Source organism: Peromyscus eremicus, chromosome 10, assembly GCF_949786415.1.
Source record: "Peromyscus eremicus chromosome 10, PerEre_H2_v1, whole genome shotgun sequence".
Taxonomy (NCBI): Eukaryota; Metazoa; Chordata; class Mammalia; order Rodentia; family Cricetidae; genus Peromyscus; species Peromyscus eremicus.
In genome coordinates, this window is record NC_081426.1 from 72669541 (window position 1) to 72688972 (window position 19432).

Genomic DNA, 19432 nt, shown 5'->3' on the forward strand with positions numbered 1-19432 from the left:
GAGGTGTGGCAGTGGCCGTACCCCTGGGATTCACAGTTTACTTTCCACTTCTAGAATTTGAGTTTACCTTTATAGTGATAAATTTTGTGACTATGGGTCCCTACTTTCCTGTAACAGTGGCACAGATGGACGTGTGTCGGGCACTTTTCCTGTTACTGTGAAAGAGTGCTCTGAAGAGATGGGGAGGGGAAGACCAAGCCTCAGCTGCTTGAAGCGGCCAGTCTAACTGAATCCAGATTCAAGTCAAAAGCTGGTGAAGTCATGCTTCTGCTCAGCACATCTGTCCGCTTTATAAAGTCCAGGATCTCAGCCAGGCAACGGAACCACTCAAGGTGGTCAGGTCCTTTCCTCTTTAATTAAAACAACCAAAGTGTGATCACATACTGAGAAGTGACATTGTAGGGACTGAGCAGGTTCTGTTTCTATATTTAGGAGAATGTATACAAGTGTGTGTATGTAGGTGTGTGGGTAACAACAATTAAGAAAAAGAGGCTGTAGATGTAACCAACCTTCTTATTAAATAAGAAACACAGAACCAATGCAAAGAAGAAAGCCAAGAGGTCAGAGCTAAGAGCTAAAACCTTACCCTTCCTCCTGCGGTGGTCCTACCTCTCTGAACCAGAGCTACCCCTGTGTTAAAGTCTTTATATAGAGTTCCTGTTCTGCCTTCTCATTGGTTGTAAACCCAACCACATGACCGCCTCCTCACGGCCTGTCTGTATAGGCCTCCAGGTTTTCTATGATTGGTATTGAGATTAAAGGCATGTGTATCCAATACTGGTTGTATCCCTGAACACACAGAGACTTACCTAGCTCTGCCTACCAAGTGCTGGGATTACAAGCGTATGCCACCACTGCCCTGCTTTCCTATGGCTTGCTAATAGCTCTGATACCCGGGCAACTTTATTTATTAACATACAAATAACATTTTAATACAAATAAAATATCACCATAAGAGGCCAAGAATTTAAGAGTGAAATGGGGGAGGACACGAGAGGGGTTGAAGAAAAGAAATGGAAGGAGAAAATGTAATCATAATTTAATTTAAAAAGTTAAGATAAAAATAATAAAAATTTAAAAAGTAATCTCTCACTTGCATGTCCATAGGTGTACCTCACAGATGATTCTAGATTCTTTCAAGTTTTTTCTTAATAAGAGCTTATGTAAAACTGTGATTGTGTTTCTCAATCTTCTCTGTCAAATATAGTATACTATACTATACTACTACACTACACTACACTACACTACACTACACTACACTACACTATACTACATTACACTACACTAATAGAAGCCCTAAGTATTTGCTGTGTGTTGTGTACCATGTGAATTCTAAGTAAGTGACTTGTATAAGTTCTTTAATCTTCACAACTTAATTATTAGACTATTGAAATGATTACTTTTCATTGCGGTACAAACTGAGCTACATGAGAGTTAATGGCACTTATTCATACTCAAAGAGTGAATAGAAAATCCAGAAAGGGCGCCTTTTCACTCTACCTACATTGGTCAAGCTATTAGCCAGTAATCCATGCTGCTTCTGTTGAATGGATTTGTACTCGCCCCATTGTTTGAAAAACTTTGTTAAGGACTACATACACTTTTTAGGAATGAAGGAAGGGTACAGTGAGGGAAAATATTTAGAAAAAGAGTGTGGTAGCAAAAGCAGCATGCCTTTTATATTTTATATAAACTCCTTTATTCCTACCTCATAAGATGGGGGGGGGGGTGAGTGAGTGAGTTTGTGTTTTAGTGACCTGAATAGAACATAACCTTTGAACTCTAACTCAATAGGCTATTGTAAGAGATGTAAAATTTTCAAAATTATTAATCAGGTATGTGAATAATATGCCCATTACTTCTGGGTTCAGAGAGGCCAGGACAGTAGGTTCTGAAGAAATTAGCATGATTTATGAGTAGTTCCAAGTCATATTCATTTCAATTTATCAGCATGACCTTGCTGTGACTCCTTTGAAAAGCTCTGGAGTTCACCTTGAGTCTCTGTCCTGCCTTGGTTTGAAAAGTTGCATAGTTCTGAGTCCTCTTTTCTCTTTTCAGTTTCTGTTTGCTAGAGCAGGTCAGTCTCCAGTTTCAACGTTTCTATCACTCACAGTCTGAATTGATCAGAATGTTTAAGGTCAGTGGACCAGAATAATTTGTCCTTGGTTCCTTTATTAAGGTCCTTCAGAGTCAGAGTATAAAGACTAGACTCTTTTTGTGAAAACAGGAGTATGCAAACCTCTTTTATAATACTAATGCTGTCTCCTCTGGGTGATGTTACATGAGGCATTTAACTAATTCTCAAAAGTTCTCATCTTAAAACTTGGCCCAATAAAAACTGATGTATTTGCTGTACATAAATTTTAAGGGTCACATAACATAAAATATATTTAAACAGGCCCCGTCTCCTTGAGCATGACATTCTCATTGAATTTTGATTATCTTATTTCAATTTTGATTTAAGCCTCTTCCAAAGCACCTTTCTCTCAGCAACCTATATTATACTCTTGGAATATATGTGTATATGTGTCCATCCTTCTTTGATAATTTCCTCAATCCTTAATAACGATGCATTAGTCATTCCCCAAAGATAGACTCCTACCTTGTGTGAGCACAAATGTGATACTTGCTATAAAAGCATGCTCCAACCTCTAAGGTGATGGTAAATATCAAAATATGGAAACCTGCACTTTATCTTTCTAAGAGTGGGAGTTCTAAATTTAAACTGTGTATTTTCCATGTGGAGGACATGCATTGACTCCTCAGTGCCCATTTCTCTTTGCACGTGCCTGGAGCATCATAGTCCAAGTTGACCACTCTCCCTTTAAAAATATGTGGATGGTGTTTACTTGCTGAACCATTCACCTCTCTGCACAGCTGTGCCAGTCCTCGTAAGGGACTTACATCTAGCAGAGAGAGAGAGAGAGAGAGAGAGAGAGAGAGAGAGAGAGAGAGAGAGAGGTCGGTCATCAGGAAATATTGGATATATGTTTGAAGGATATAACTTAATCATAATCCTTTGGCTTCAGAGATCATATTCCATGTCATTGCACCAAATTTTGAAGTGCCACCCTGAAGTGATTGCTCTATCATTTTGGTTCCAGTTTTTTTAAATTAAAATTATAATCTAATATTTTAAAATTGCTGGACCTGCCGGGCGGTGGTGGCGCACGCCTTTAATCCCAGCACTCGGGAGGCAGAGCCAGGTGGATCTCTGTGAGTTCAAGGCCAGCCTGGGCTACCAAGTGAGTTCCAGGAAAGGCGCAAAGCTACACAGAGAAACCCTGTCTCCAAAAAAAAAAAAAAAAAAAAAAAAAAAAAAAAAAAAAAAATTGCTGGACCTTCACAGATGTTCATGAGACTGCTACTTCTCAGGGTGTGTGACAGGTGTGTTCCTGCAGATGTGAGCACTTGTGTGTACAAGTGTGTGTGCCTATGTTCGGTGGTCAATGGTAGACACTGGATTTTTTTTTTTTTTCTTCAAAAACATTCATCGTAATTTTTTAGCTCCACAGACCCTAGAGCTCATTGACTTCTCTGCATGGCTGGCTGGCCAGTGAGTTCCAGGGCACCTTTTGATTCTGTCTCTCCCCTCCCCCACCCCTGGTGCTGTGATTAGGTATGTGTCCTCAGAACTTCTGTAGGAGAGCTAGGGAACTCAGACCTTCCTCCTTGTGCTGAGGGTGCTTTTCTCACTGAGTCATCTTTTTAGCCCCTAAAGATGCTACTTTTGTGGGAAAACTTTGACATTAGAGGCTCAGATAGACACTGAGGTATCTGACTAGTTCAGTGGATTATACACATTAAACCAGTTTTGTTTCTTTTATCTGTGAGCCTTTTTTATCCATTGCCTTTCTTTGAAAATTGGAGGAAAATAGCAGACTTATGATTATTTACTTAGATTACAAACTGCCTAGCATTCTTATTGAGACCAGTGATGGTTAGAGATATCGGCTTCAAAAAACAGTGATTTTAGGAAAGAATCCATTTAAACCTCAAAAAAAAAAAAAAAAAAAGAAAAGAAAAAAGAAAAAAGAAAAGCTATACATAGACTTTTATTTGTTTTTTGTTTTTTTTTTTCTGCAAAACACTTAAGGCTATATCAAACACACTGGGTACTGATATTATTAGTGAAATGGAATGCCATTTCAGCTAATGTGGTAAAAATGACTCAACACATTAAGAAGAAAAACCCAGTATTATTTTTCGTCAGAGGAAAAAATTATGTGATGTAACTAATGACCATATACACAACCCTTTTGCACATCCATTGTACTAATTGGAGTGTTTGCTTCATTTTGCAAACTTTTCGTAACATTGTAGTGAAGCAAAACAGTCCATTGCGTGGGATATTTGACAAAGTCATTGCCTTAAATAGTTCTTCAAGTTCTTGCTTCTTCATTTTCTTTGCTTGGTTTCATTTTAAATTAAAAACAAACCGAAAACATTTCCTCACAATTTCTTCTTTACAAAAATGCTTACAGGTGCACTTCATCATTTTCCAAGCCAAGAAAGAAAAAGTTAAGTGTAAAAAACTAACTGTGACTGGAAGGTTCTAGCCTGGAGACTCGAAAGACAGTCACAGCATCGGGTATTCATTCGCTAAAAACCCTCTGGCTGTACCGTGGCTTGCTAATTATTGTTTGGAAATTTAATAACAAAGGACAATGCTTTATCCATTTCTCTTTTTAAAAAAATTATTTATTAATTTTTATTTTATGTTCATTGGTATTATGCCTGTGTGTATGTCTGTGTGAGGGTGTCAGGTCCCCTGGAACTGGAGTTACAGACAGTTGTGAGCTGCCATGTGGTTGTTGGGAATTGTACCCGGGTCCTCAGGAAGTACATTCAGTGCTGTTAACCACTGAGCCGTCTCTCCAGCTCTGCTTTATGTATTTTTTCAATGAAACAGTGGTCAGATTTTATACACAAAAAAATCACCTATCTAGTCAATCATAGTAACACTGATTTCAAATCCCACCACATATCTGTTGGCATTAGGGAATTTTTAGATGAATTCCCATGTTGTCCTTCAAGAAGTAATGACCTATTAACTTACATTTATAATGTAAATTAGTATTCTCATCTTGATGCTGTAGCATCATCCGACTAAATTGATTGCTTATTACCATCAATATATTTTTACTTCATGTTTAATGCGATTTTAAGAGGAATAAGAAAATTATTTTCTTAATAGCTTCATTCCAAAATAATTATTACGTAGGACCGTAGAATTTTTGTAGTATGTTGAATGATGGCATTTCATTATTCTTCTAGTTTCCCATTGGCTTCCCCTCCCCCCATGTATTAACATGTCTGCTAAGAAATCCATATAGAACTAGAAGAAAAAAACTAATAAGTTCACAAAAATCTTTAAAATATTTTAAATATGTTACTTTTCCTATTTTTTGTATTTAAATAGATCTATTAAATTAAATACACACATCTTAGTTTCCTACTTCCTTTAGTTCACACCATATTAAACGAATGTTTAAGACCATGTTATACTTTTCATACTAAGGCTAGGTTTTTTTTCAGGCACAAAGAGCCATAGGTTTTGGTAACAATTTGAAAATACAGAGTGGAAAACATTGGATTATTGACGAAAGTTTACTACCAGAACAGTATTCCTATACACATTAAGGTTATCCAAAACAATATACATTTTGATTTGATTAAAAAGAAAACAAAAGGTGAGGCCAACTAGATAATATTTTAAATGTACAAGATAAACACTTCTATGAAAAAAATTACTCTAAACCGTATCAGAAGCAGTTACTTCTGTGTGGGGTGGGAACTTTAAGAGCTAAGAGAAGGGCTTGTGCTCCAGAAGGTAAAGTATAGACCATAGACCTGGTGTTTTTAAGTATGGGAAATTTTCTTTCTGTTTCAGTTTTTATATGCAGTTATGAATATTTATGAGGGTAAAAGCTACCGTATTAGTCAGTTGTTTTCATCTTTGGGACAAGTACCTGAGGGAATACCTTGAATGAAGAACGGTTATTCGGTTCACAGTTCCATTTATGTGGTTTCCGGTTGGTGGCTTCCATTCCTTGGTCCCTTATTTGAAGCTACCTATCATAGTGGTGAGAGGATGATGGAGGCGAGAGGTTAATCTCAAGACAACCAGGAAGCAGAATCATCAGAAAGAGACGTGGGCGAAGTTGGTCTTTTAACGTTCAATGAGGGACTTCTATACTCCACCCATCTCTTAAAATTTTCACAACTTCAAAGACAGCACCCCCAGCTCCTTCGGGATACAAGCCTATGGGAGTGATTTCGTATGCAGTGTTTACAGATGATTTTCTCCATCCACCTGCTTTCATTGGTGGTTCTCGTTAGGCATTTGTCTACTTTTTTTTTCACTGTTCGTGTTATTAAATCCAAAGTGCAATTGTGAGCATCCACTTCACTGGAAACTCAGTCATATGTAGTGGAGTTGGTCTCGTGAGCACTGTTTCTCCATTCTCTCACTACGTCATCTCATATCCCTTCATTTTTCTGGAATCTTCCTTAACATTCAGTAGTTTTCAATTCCCCAAATTCCAGAGATTCTCAAAGGACTGTCCGTTGTTGTGTTTGTTTCTTTTCTGTTTCCATGATTAATTAATTGCTCATCTCTTTTAATTTGGTACTGTTATATACATACTTATGATTAATAATTTTTATCTGTATTGTACAGTAAATATTCAACTCTAGTGTCATTTATGTAGTTATTTCCCAAAACAGTCCTGACTGATTTTCAATAGACAATGATATGCACAAAACTAAATTTGTCCTCTTTCCACATTGTAAACCTTGTTTTCTAAAGTGTGACACTATTTTGAATGAGATTTTTTTCCACTTTCAAGAATTACTCTTTCTTTCACACACACACATGTCTTATCTATCATCTATCAATCATATATATGCATATATGTGTGCAATGTATGTATGTATCTATCCATCTACCTAATTTCTCCATATTATGGCTCTCTATCATTATTTATTATCTATTTATCTTCTATAATCTACCGACCTACCTATGTATCTCCTGTTATTTCACCCCTCTGGTCAGAATCAGTCAGTGGTTTTTCAACTCGTGTAACAGAACTAGAATTTGGATAATAGTCTGAATACCTTTGCTAAAGTTGGTTCTGGCCATTTCTTAAGTATTTGCCTCCTATGATTCTTCCCCTACTATGCTTGCAGTAGCCCATTAACCTCCTTTTGACTGTTTGAATATTTTTTTCACTCTTTCCTTAGGAAAGCTACATTAGTCCCCTTGGCCTGGAGTCTTCTTGCTTAGCCCATTCTTTCAGATTTTTACTCATATTTTGTGTGGTCAGTGAAAGATTCTGTAGACATACTAATCAAGACTGCATGTTGCCTCTACCCTTTATCACTGAACATTCTGAAACATACTAAATATACTATACTCATTTATCCTCTTTCATTTTCTCTCTGTTACAAAATTGTATGTATTGTTTTAGTTCTTACCTTATTTCTAGCACCTAGAAACATTGTTAAATTGTTAGGTGTAGTGGCATAATCCTCTAGAGCTAGAAAGGTGGAGGCAGAAGGTTTGCAAGTTTCAGGTCAGCCTAGGCTCGTTGAGAACCTGTTTCAAAGAACAACAATAATAATACAAAACCAGCAAAACAAATTGAACAAGCAATAAAAGAAGCTCAGTACATTTGTCAGTTCAGTATTCTTGAATGATCGAAGTTTGCACCCCTTACTGTGTATGGAGTAGTAAGTGACCTTTCTTTATAGTATGTTTTTTTTAATGAAGAGGAGATGGTATATCCCAATCTCATTTCTGCAGGGTGAGTTGTCCCTTGAGTTAGCAATTTTTGTCTGTCTGTCAGTGAGTAAGAGACACAGGAGTGTGGGTATGTCCTCTCATGCTACATATGTTGGAGGCAGTACACAGCAGCAAATTGTGAACATGACCTTGTAAGAAAAGAGTCTATGCTTTTAGTAGACCTAGGAGCTGGAGAAATTAACATCTTCAAGTTGAAACTCCTACATATTCTCAAAATAACTTTGACCATAGTTCAGAACTCCCAATCCAATGTGAAAATGAGCAACTTGATGCAGGTAGAACTAAAAAGACAAAACCATAATTGAAGACAATATGTGCAAAAGATCGATAGCAAAAGAGACTGCTCGGCACAGAGAAGGCAATGACTGGAAGCCTGTGTTGGAGAGCACTGAATAGTTTCTGTAGTAACTAAAAATCACCACAGAAAAACTAATAAATGGTCTCTGTTCCGATCTGTAAATATTTCCTACAAGGTAGAGTCGTTCCAGATAAGGATGCACCAATAAAATATTTTCCTTTACTTTTTATAACATTTTGTTTTAGTTCTTAAAGCTTAAATATAGCTCCTGGTTATAAGATATTTCAGACAACTTTTTCCATCAGTAAATAATGAACAAAACCTTGTGATATTTATTGAGCATGTATTAAGCATGCAGTTAATACTACTTAAAATAGAACATTTTTTGGAGTATAGTGTGCTGTCTGATCACTGACTTCTAAGGATGTCAGATTTACACAAATAGTAATACAGTAATATCTGAAATGTTTCTCATGTTAAGTAAACGTGAACTTATGTAATCTCATTTCACTTTCAAAGCAGTCGAGTGATAGATACTTCCAATAATCCTCTCATCAGTAGGTAAGTTCAAGCAGGAGATAATGCAACCACTGATGACTGTGGATCTACTAGACATAAAGACCTACACAGAAGTGCTGTAGCCATTACTAATGTTTTTAATCCCTGTCTACTGTTCCATTTGAAAGACAGTGGGATTTTATCTGATGTGCATGTTATGAGGAGCACAGTTCTGTGAAGCTGGATCTTTTACTAGCCTTATAATTTTGTTTCTTGTCTTACATTTATTTATTCATTGGTGTGGGTTCTAGAGTGAACTCAAGACTTAGTAACTAGTACCTTTACCCACTGAGCCATCTCACCTTTGATTTGAAGTCAAGGTAGGCCTTATAATAGCATCATATGTGAGATGATTTATGTGCAGTGGAATCATCTGCATGTGCCTGGTTATCAGTAGATATAAGGTACCAGGAAGAACAGCATGTTATCAGATGAGGAGAAAATTTTGGTGTGCAAACTGCGTGATTGTAAAATACTTACCTTTGAGTTAAACCTTGAAGAGTACATAATAGATGAGTCAAACAAAGAATGTAGAGACACAAAGAACAGTTAAGAGCCTGGCTTGGCAGGTGGATGGTGTTGATTGCCAATCTAGAACCTGCAACTTGTTAATTTTCATATTTGTCGCTAAATCTTAAAATCTAGGCAGTAACACATCCCTGCCACGTACTGCTGTGAAGACAAATTGAACTACCTATGAAATAAGCTTAGAGCAGTGTCTAGCAAACAATTTTGATACTGTAGTAGGAATAGGTCCAGATGGCAGAGAGAAAATAGGAAACATTGAGAACAATAGACTTTCATTTAAAATTATTTAAAAGGTTAAAAAATACTACAAATGAGTGTTCTTTTTATAAATAATAAATGTGAATGGAACTGAAGAAATGGAAGGAGAGATTCTATGAAGCAAACCATAAGCTGTAAGTATGAAATTCTGAGGACAGCAATGATTTTATGACCCCAGCATATATTTAAAACCATACATGTATTTATAAGGAAAACCCCACATTACCAACTTCAGCTGTTCCTTTATGTCTCTTGTTACTGTTGGCTTTCCAAGCTTTGTTTAGCTGTTTACAAATGAAAGACTTAGCTTCGTATACTTTGGCTCAGATTACAGCATAGTGACACCAGTGTGCCATGAGCGACTCCTGAGTGCATTTTCCTTTTGTTTAAATTCTGTGTCGTCCACACAGCTGTATAGCTTGAGGAACTGGAGATACTTCTTGGAGAATTGGGTGACGAGCTTCGCTAAGCTGTCCTTAAGTGTGTGCAGCATCTGTCACGCTGTTGTTGGCTGTGGTGTGTTCATGCAGGCCTAGCTTTATGCTTAGAAAAGTGTTGCCTTCCTTCCCCCTCTCTGAAAGGTGGTGGTCTTCTCAGGAATAACTTCTGTTCTTCTCTTTAAGTTTTAAACGGTTGGGTTTAAAACAAAAGTAATATTTAGTTATTTAACATTTTGGTCTTTGTTTATTCTGATCTATACTGGTCAGTTGCAGGTACCCCCTTGTCTCTTCTGATCCACCTGCAGCTGTGTACAGTTGTAGGTTGGGAGGCTAAGTAATGGAAACATGCAACTTATTTCTATCCCTCCTGAATATTCTAAATATAAATTGATTTGTGAAACCAGCTTTAAATTCCCTATGCTGCAGATTTATCATGTTTTAAATGGGGATAATGTTATTCATTTTATAAGTTATAATTAAAATCATATGCATAAAAATAAAGTGTACTGCTTAAGGCCTTAATGGCTAAAAATGTTTTGTTCTTGTTATGTGCCAAAGATAGTTCTCGGTATTTTACATGGGCTTCTTGATTTAGTTTTCTCAATAACATTTAAAAATAGCTACTGGTTTTAATTTTATAGATGAACAAATTGATGCATAATAATTTAATGTGACATCATGCTACTAAGCATAAGAGTTGGTTTGCTCAACTCCAGAGTCATGTGTTGTTTAATAGTATTATGTAGGAATGATACATGCTAAATGTGTAATCTGTGATGAAGAGACAATTCTGTACAGGATAGTGCATATCTGTAATCCAACCACTGGGGAGATTGAGGCAGAAGAAGAATCATATCTTCTAGGCCAGCCTGGGCTACATAGCAAGATTCTGTTTTCCATCACCTCTTAATAGAATGTTGTTGTTGATGATGATTAGAGAGTGTGTTCAGTTACCTAATAAATGATTTATCCTGCCATCTTTGGGCTTCTTCAGTGGTAAAGAGCATATGGAGCTTAAAATATTAGCATATACATTATGTCATGATGTGTTTATTGTACTTGAGGACTTGGATGCTGCTACTGAAAGTTTTTCTGTTTTTTATGGTAATTTTCAATTCTTCTTTTTAAAGCATTGCCTCATATATTTTGATTTTTTTTAAAAAAAAAACATATCAATTTGCTGTACATGGCATTCAGCTTCTTAGAAAGCAGAGCTCTTATTTACTTTTCTTTCCCACAACATGACAGCGTGTTTAGAACATAGTAGGTTTAAAGTAAAGGATGTAGAACATATGACTGAGTAAATGAAGGCATGAATGAGAATCATAGGATGCCACTCTCAGTGGCTCACTGTCTACACAAACGAGTTAGAGAGAAGGACTGAGCATACAAAAGACAATAAACGGAATTTTATAATTGCAGTGGTGGTAATTCCCATGTCTTGTGGTAATGCGGAACTGTACTCCCACCTAAATGTCAGCATCCAAACTTGGATGAATGTGTTGGATATGCTGTTATCATAGCATATAATAAAGAATCATTCTGTATTCATGCTTTCATGAAGTTTGTCATATTTTCCCTTTGGTTGAGCTTATGGAAGGGCTGTTAAATATTATGATGCCTTTCTCAGAAAAGCCTAGTAGAACACCATCACAGTCTGCAAACCTCTACCCTAAGCTGTTCTCTAGTCTCACCACCTCTACCCCCCCCCTTTTTGTGGGAGAGCGTGGTTGAGATACGATTTCTCTGTGTAGTCCTGGCTGTACTGGAACTCACTTTGTAGACCATGCTGGCCTTAAACTCACAGAGATCTGCTTGCCACCGCCTCCCAAATGCTGGGATTAAAGGCGCATGCCATCACACCCTGCTCTCACCTTTCTCTTAATTAACAAAAATAACTGGATCTTTCTGTTTGTGTAACAGACATTCTGTAAACCTGCACCATTTTCAACATATGATTTTAAATGATGGTGAAAGGAAGATGATAGTCATGCATCTGCCAGAGCTGTGTCTTAATTTTTTTTTTGGAGACACATTCACTCTCTCAGCAAATGGATTCCTTATTCAACAGTTGGACCAAACTAGAGTTTTCATTTTACCTAAAATACAGCCAAAGATATGTCCATATCTGATAATATGGTAGCTATTTTTCCTGTCATAATATAATACAAAGAGATACATGTTTTTGGAGTATATATAGTCACTACAGGTGATAACAACATTCTAGATTTTTATCAGAACGTTTAAGTGGCAAGCTTCTGACCAGCCTTTCCCTTAGACACATAAGCATCAATTGCTATTGACATAATATAAAGTCCCAAGCAGAGCAACCTGCCATGTGGATGCCTGTGATGAGGTTTAATAGTATCCTATATCACTTTTCTCAAAAGGAAATAGCAGGATGTTGCCTTGTAATTTTTTTTTTACTACTGTGTAATAAAATGCAGTTATAATAAATACCATCTAAGCAAATAAAAGAGATTTGGACAGAATCCATTTTGCCTTCATCACTTAGTATATAGCTCAGGCTTTCAAATATTTCTGTCGTAAGTGGACTTAATTATATCAACTTGCATTCTACTGTCTTTGACTGCACTGAAACAGAAACCAGTGTCTTGTTTGTATTTGCCGTTTAGCATTAGGTGTTGTTTTAGGACATTTGTCTCAGTTTTCCACTGGGCTTGTTAACAAAGTGCAGATTGTGATCCCAATATTTCTTTGATTAAATAAGTTGACCAGTTTTGTTACGGCTTGATGTTGCTGGGTTATTTTTACCATCATATTAGTGTTGGTAATACTGAAGTTTAAAAAGTTATGCACCACAGCTTGTGCCTTGCGAAGAACTCACAGCATTTATTGTGACTGCCCTGGGTGCGGGAACAGTATTTTACTAAGCCTCCTAGGTCAGTTAGCCATCCTGCCTTCAGGGTTCCTGGTGGTCATTCTTCGCTTATTAGATTGACTGTTCAAAGAAAATGGCTGGAAACAGTTTTCTTTTCATTTATATTTTCATAAATTTTTGTGTATGTTTTGCCTGTCTTTATGTATGTCCACCATGTGCATGCCTGGTATTCAGGGCGGCTATAAAAGGAAATATATGTCCTGGAACTGGAGTCACAGATTGTTGTGAGTTATCAAGTGTGTGCTGGGAATTAAATCTGGATCTTCTGGAAAAATAGCCAGTGCTCTTAAATCATGAACTACCTTTCCAGACCATGTGAACATTATGTGTGTGTGTGTGTGTGTGTGTGTGTGTGTGTGTGCACGCATATATGCTTTCTTAGTATATATTTTAAACTTCCATACATTCACATAGAGTACAGGTTAAAATGAAGGCAGAAGTACTATTAAATTTTCACTGGGATCAGTCATATTCCCATATAATTCTTGCATGCAGGGCTGAGGTATTAGATCTGGAGTTCAGTGAGGTTCTCACTGAAGGAACTCCAAAATAAAACTAGACAAAAAGAAAAAAGAAATGGAAAACCAATGCTACAATATTTAAAAGCTTTTACTAATCATTTTGCTAAACATTGGGAGAAAAGATTTTTTTTTATGGTAAAACTTCTAGGAGCGCAGGATTTCAAACTTACTCTCTTCTAGAAACACCTACTTTGCTTTAGAACTTGGCTTGACTCCAAGAACTGTAGCATACTACTCTTATGGGTGGAACAAGCATACAACAATCCCCTAGAAAGGGAGATGCTTGCCTTGTGCCAGTTTTCTCATAAAGCACAACTATTTAATTTCACATGCTATCATTAGTATGTGGCATAACAATTTCCATTTACAGATACAGGTAATGGTATAGTTTGAATATTCAAACTTATATGAAATTGAGATTTTAATTCCTAAGGGGAAATTTTTTTAAAAAATGCAAGCAATATTTTAGCTATTGGTACTTCCTTTGTTTCTGTGGGATATATTCTTTTTTTATTTGGTTTTAGTTTTGTGAGGTAGGTTTCACTCTGTAGCTCAGGCTTGCTCACAACTCACCATATAGCCCATTCTGTCCTAAACTCACAGGAGTCCTCCTTCTCAGTCTTATGCGTGTTGATAATACAAGCATGTGCTACCGTTAGAGGCTTGGATTGCATTTTTTAAAAGTAAAATAGTTACATTTAGTTAGATGTAAACTAAATTTACTACTTAGTGAATTTTGAAAATTTCATTTCTTTGGTTTGCTGTTCTTAGACTTTTATTATTCTGAAATACACATTACATTATAACAGGATTTTTTTTTAACTTTGTAATCTTACTTTGTAAGCTGTGTGGGTATCTTAGAGGTAACATTAATCACCCCTGAAAAATCGTTTCTGTGTATGTAGGCTTTCCCTCCACGAAGCGAACTTATTTAGAAGATTCTAGTTGAAATAGTTTGGGGATAAAGATATGATATTTCCCTCCTGTATATGTAGTAACTCAAAAACTTAAATATAGTTTTATATGCTGTGGTTTTTATATACATAAAATGTGGAAGTAAAGTAGAACTATTTTAGAAATACAGTAGTTCATTTCTTTCTACAAACTCTGTTTTCCTGAGGCTAGCTATGACATAAAGATATTGAATAGAAGGTTCTAGAAGGAGTAACTGATAGTTTTAAAATGTTGTGCTTTTGTAAATAGTGCAATGAAAGCCTACCTTACCCTACTTTGTCCCAAATGAGATGTCAGTCATTCATGCATCATGTGCTATTGGCTGGGTGGTCACGTCCTAGCTATGGTGGTTTCAGATTCACTGTGGTGGTTTTGCAGTGTGTTCAGGGGGGCTGCCCTGTTCGTTGATGACACCAAAGGACAATATTACTGGGGTAGACATTTGCACCATATTTAAGAGAACTCATAAGGACAATATTACTGGCGTAGACATTTGCACCATATTTAAGAGAACTCATAAAGTGATTCCTTAATTGAAAAGATAAAAGTAAAGTGAGTATGTTTATTGATAGGACAAAACCATGTTTACATGTTTGTCTTCAGAAGATATTTTTGTAGTTGTTTTATTTTATGATTACTTAGTGTTGTTAATCCCTTTGTTTGCAGGGAGTTTATGTTAAAGTCTGCCAGATCTATGCATAGAACAGGATAGAGAAGAATTGGTATTAGCTGTGGTTTTAGGCACCCCACTGGGCTCTTGGAAAATATAGTCTACTCCTAATAGGAGATACTTGCAATGTCCACAAAAGGAGAGATTAACACATACATGTGTACATAGTCTTTAAACTTCAGCCAGATGATAGGTTTTATTGTGCTCAATACTAACACAATAGCCATTATTGTTTGTATAATTATTGTTATGTGTGTGTGTGTTGATATACATGTCTGAGGACAACTTGGGTGAGTTTACTTTCTCCTTCCCTAGTGTAGGCCCCTGGGATTAAACTCAAGTCATTGGTCTTGGCAGCAAAGGCCTTTATTCTCTGAACCAGCTCACCAGCTCTAATATAATTTCTTCGTATATGGTGATTTGCAATCAGACACAAGGAAAGTTTCAGTTATCCATGGTTTTACTGTGTATTGTTGACTAAGTAAAGACAGTTTTTAAGTAATATTTATGAACAGTGGAGGCAAATATACATTTTAAGGCTTTTAAGGTAGTGTCCAAATTCCAGACGTTGACTCATTTGAAAATAAAGACATTTTTGAAGTTACTTGGAGATATTTGTCTGTTTTCTCTGAGCTCTAGATGTTTGTTAACCTGTCTGTATATGGGATTTTCTTCTGATCTCTACTTGACAAAGGCCTGTTTAGAAAATAAAACATAATCATGTCTCTGGTGGAAGCTTCTCCATGCTTCAGCTCATCAAACTTTAGTGCAGTATGACCTTTTTATAAAACACATTCCTTGATTCCTGAGTGTAAGCCACATTGGTCCTGATTTCCAGATGTTGGAGTCTTAGATAGGGAACTCATTACTGTGGAGCACAAAGCACACTATTTTAGAGACATCAGTAGAGAAGATTTTCTGCTTGAAATCTTAGACAAAGTGAGAAATAAAGCCTCCTGCAATGAACTGCAGTCAGTGTGGGATTGGGACCGAAAAAAAGAAATGCCAAAGAAGGCAGAGGAGCTAGGCTGTGGAAATCTGATATCTGACATGTAAGCTAATCACTTTTAGAACTCCAGCCAGGCTTTTTTTTTCATTTGTGCAGAAACGTTTCTTTATTTTGTACTTTCTGCTTTTAGATCCCACCCCTCCACACACAGTTGGCACCTTCCCAAAATACTTTGGCAGAGGTCGCTTCCCAGAAGCCTTTTAAACTTTAGTTAGAATACATTTATTGATTTTATTGAATGTCCAGAGGAATGCAGAGTTTTGGGAAAAGTGCATATAAGAATCAGTGTCTGGCCTGGCAACCCAAGCTATTTTAAATGTCTGCGAACACTTCATTAAATGGAGGTTCTCATCCTTTGCAAAAGAGTAAAGGTTTCTGCTATGTTTTCTCGGTTGGATTTACCTGACTTACATAACCTCATAGAATGAGGAGGTGAAAACCATTTTTCTAGAACTGACATTTAGAGACATTTGTTATGCAAAAATTCAGTGACTTTAAAAATCAAATTATAAATAGAGACAATATATGGTAGCATTCTGTAATAATCTTTTCTTAGCCTGCTTTCCTTTTTATACTATGTAGCAGATAAGATCAAACTGTGTTGTCTGACTTTACCATAAAAGGGAAATATAAAATATACTTTGGAAAATAATTAACAGATGATCTTTTTATATTACTGTTCTACTCCACTTGGATGTAGTTTTTTTTTATTTCTATCTTATAATTTAGACACTAAGCAGGAATAAAGTTCCTATGTTCATAATTCTGAGACAACTTATGAATTGATACATATGCTTCTTTAATGACTTGGAGTGACAGAGTCCTAGTGCTAAAAATAAGGAAATAGAATGGTTATTGAGAATGTTTATAATATATAGTCAAAGCCAGTTATTTTATTTTGCCTTGCATTTCAAAGTGATGTGGATTGGATAAATGAGCATGTCCAATGTATTCAATGTGACTTAATGAATGGGCAACATTTCAAAAGTTTATGTGTTATAAAAAAGAAGGTGTTTGGTTTATTTTCTACTCTATATGATTTTGAAATATACATTCAACAGTAGTAGCAATCAGTATCAGTAAGTTGTGAGTATACTCTGAAAATCAATTCTATATACTTTATGGATTGTAGTTTTCTATTTGGAATTCTGATGCCAATTTTTTCTTGACTTACATATTTTGAAAAATACTAAACATTAAAATCATTCCATTTTACTGAAGCTGAAACAAAGCATCACTGATATGCATAACCTCTTTTTGTACTATAACTTTTTAAATGCTGGATCATCATGACTTAATTGCTTATAAAACAAACTTAAAAATCTTTTTACTGAATTTTTAGGTATATATAGTTGTATAGTTATTATTTCATGATAAAATAACAGGTTGATTACAGTATTTTCTATTAGAAAATCATCATTTAGAAGTATAGAGAGTAGGCACATTCTATTATAATTAAGCTTGATAATTCCCATTATTAGAGAAATAGGAAACCATGATTAGTAGGCAAATATGTCATGTGTAATTACAGTCATAGTACAGCCATTTTGAAAAGTAAAAGCACAGGATAAATTATATGATTTTTTAATATTGATAATGGGAGAACTATTTCTCAAGTAGACTATTGAAACAGACATTGCTGAGGAAACCATCTTCCTGGATCCTCACCAAGTCTTCTTAAGGTTGTGAACACAGGCTTCTGATCTTTGTAATGCTATAGTATTATGTAGGGTAAAGGGGAGCTTTCTGCCCAGCTGGTGATTCATTTTGCTGATAGGGAGCTTCTAATGTGAACTGAGGCCCTTTATTTGGGTCTGTCTACAGCCTTCACTGGTTATGTCTGCTGTACATTGTACCATCCTCTCCCATCATTGGAAGCTTCACTTTTTCTTTGTGAGATAAAATGCTGGAATTCCCAAGGGATGAATGTTTGCATGGGTTTCCCCCCTTTTAGGCAGTTTGTCATACACCATACCAGTAATAAACTAAAACACTTGTGAGCCCCATGTCTTCCAAACTCAAAGAATGAAGTACCTACGGCTGGCTTTGGGTAGTTTTACTTTCTTGATAAAGATTAACTACCTGGGTTTTTTGGTTTTTTTTTTTTTTTTAACTTTGTTTTGGATACTTTCTTCAAGGCTGAAAAAAAAATATCCAAAAGAGCCCCCTGGAGAAATTACCATACAAGTATAGTTGCCTAGACCAGGGTCTGCTGGAATGAGAATGTTGGTCTTCTGTAGACAGTCCCCAAATTGACTTACAGTGATTCAATTTATGATTTTTTTGAGTTGTGATGGTGCAAAATTTGTAATCATTTAGTAAAAACTAAAATTCTGGAATTTGTGAATTTCATCTTGACCAAGACAGTTGTCTTTAACCATACTCTCTTGAAATTTTGGGAAGCCGTTGTAGCTTTCTGATCCTACTCAGCCACATAACCATAACAGTGACAAACTCTGTAGCAGATTTTCAGTAGATTATGTATAATATATACCTTTATTCTGTTTAACATATTTTCAACTTATAATGTTTTTGGGGACTTATCTCCACTGTAAGTAGGTGGACACCTACTTATACATAGACTTCTCTTTATTCAAGATCTTACAGTGTCTATTCAGGTAGAAGAGTCTTATAAGGGAAGCCTAAAAGAAATAAAAGACCCAATCTTTGGTTTTGATTTTCTGTGAGGAGTTAAAACTGTGTGTTTGTACTGTCCTGTCTGAACCTCTTAAAATAGTGGCTGTGTATATACCAGTTACTGAGTTATTCCTTTGTCTTTGTCATACATGTCCAAGGGTATAGTATGATTTGGTATGGTAATCTATGGGATGGCTTAGTATGATAGAGGATGGAGTGATATGGTTACCCAATCTTATCCTATTACCCTATCTTACCTGTATTTCCATACCTTACCCTGTTACCCTCTCTTACCTTTATTACCCTATCTAATGAATGCAGACAGTCAAGATGACTGTCACCACCAAAGTTCAGAGTTGTACAAGTAAATCTATTGGCCAATGTGTTTATTAAACATTCTGTGCCGTGTAAATATGTTATATCTTTTATAGGTCGATTAGCTGTTCCAAAATTTTATCAGTTAAGGGAAAATTTATGAGTAAATGTATTGAACTGTCATTGCTAATAATGAGCATAATGGATAAAGTGAGAAATTTTTATAGCATTAAACAGTGGAATTTTAAAAACTGACTTGTGTTACTTTAAAAAATTAGTAATCATTTTAACATTGGTCTTCAGTAAGCTTTATGCATCCTTTTAGTTAGTGTTCCTTCCTTTTTAATAACTGTATATTTAGCTGTTTCTTCTGTTTGATTAATGTGGAAGCTCTGCTAATTGATTTTATGTCATTCTCCTTTTCTAATGTAAAAAATGTACAGTATAAAAGTTTGCCAATAACACTACCTTTTCTGCCTCCTATAAGTTTTAATATGCTATGTTTGATTTTTGTTGAACTTCAAATATTTTCTAG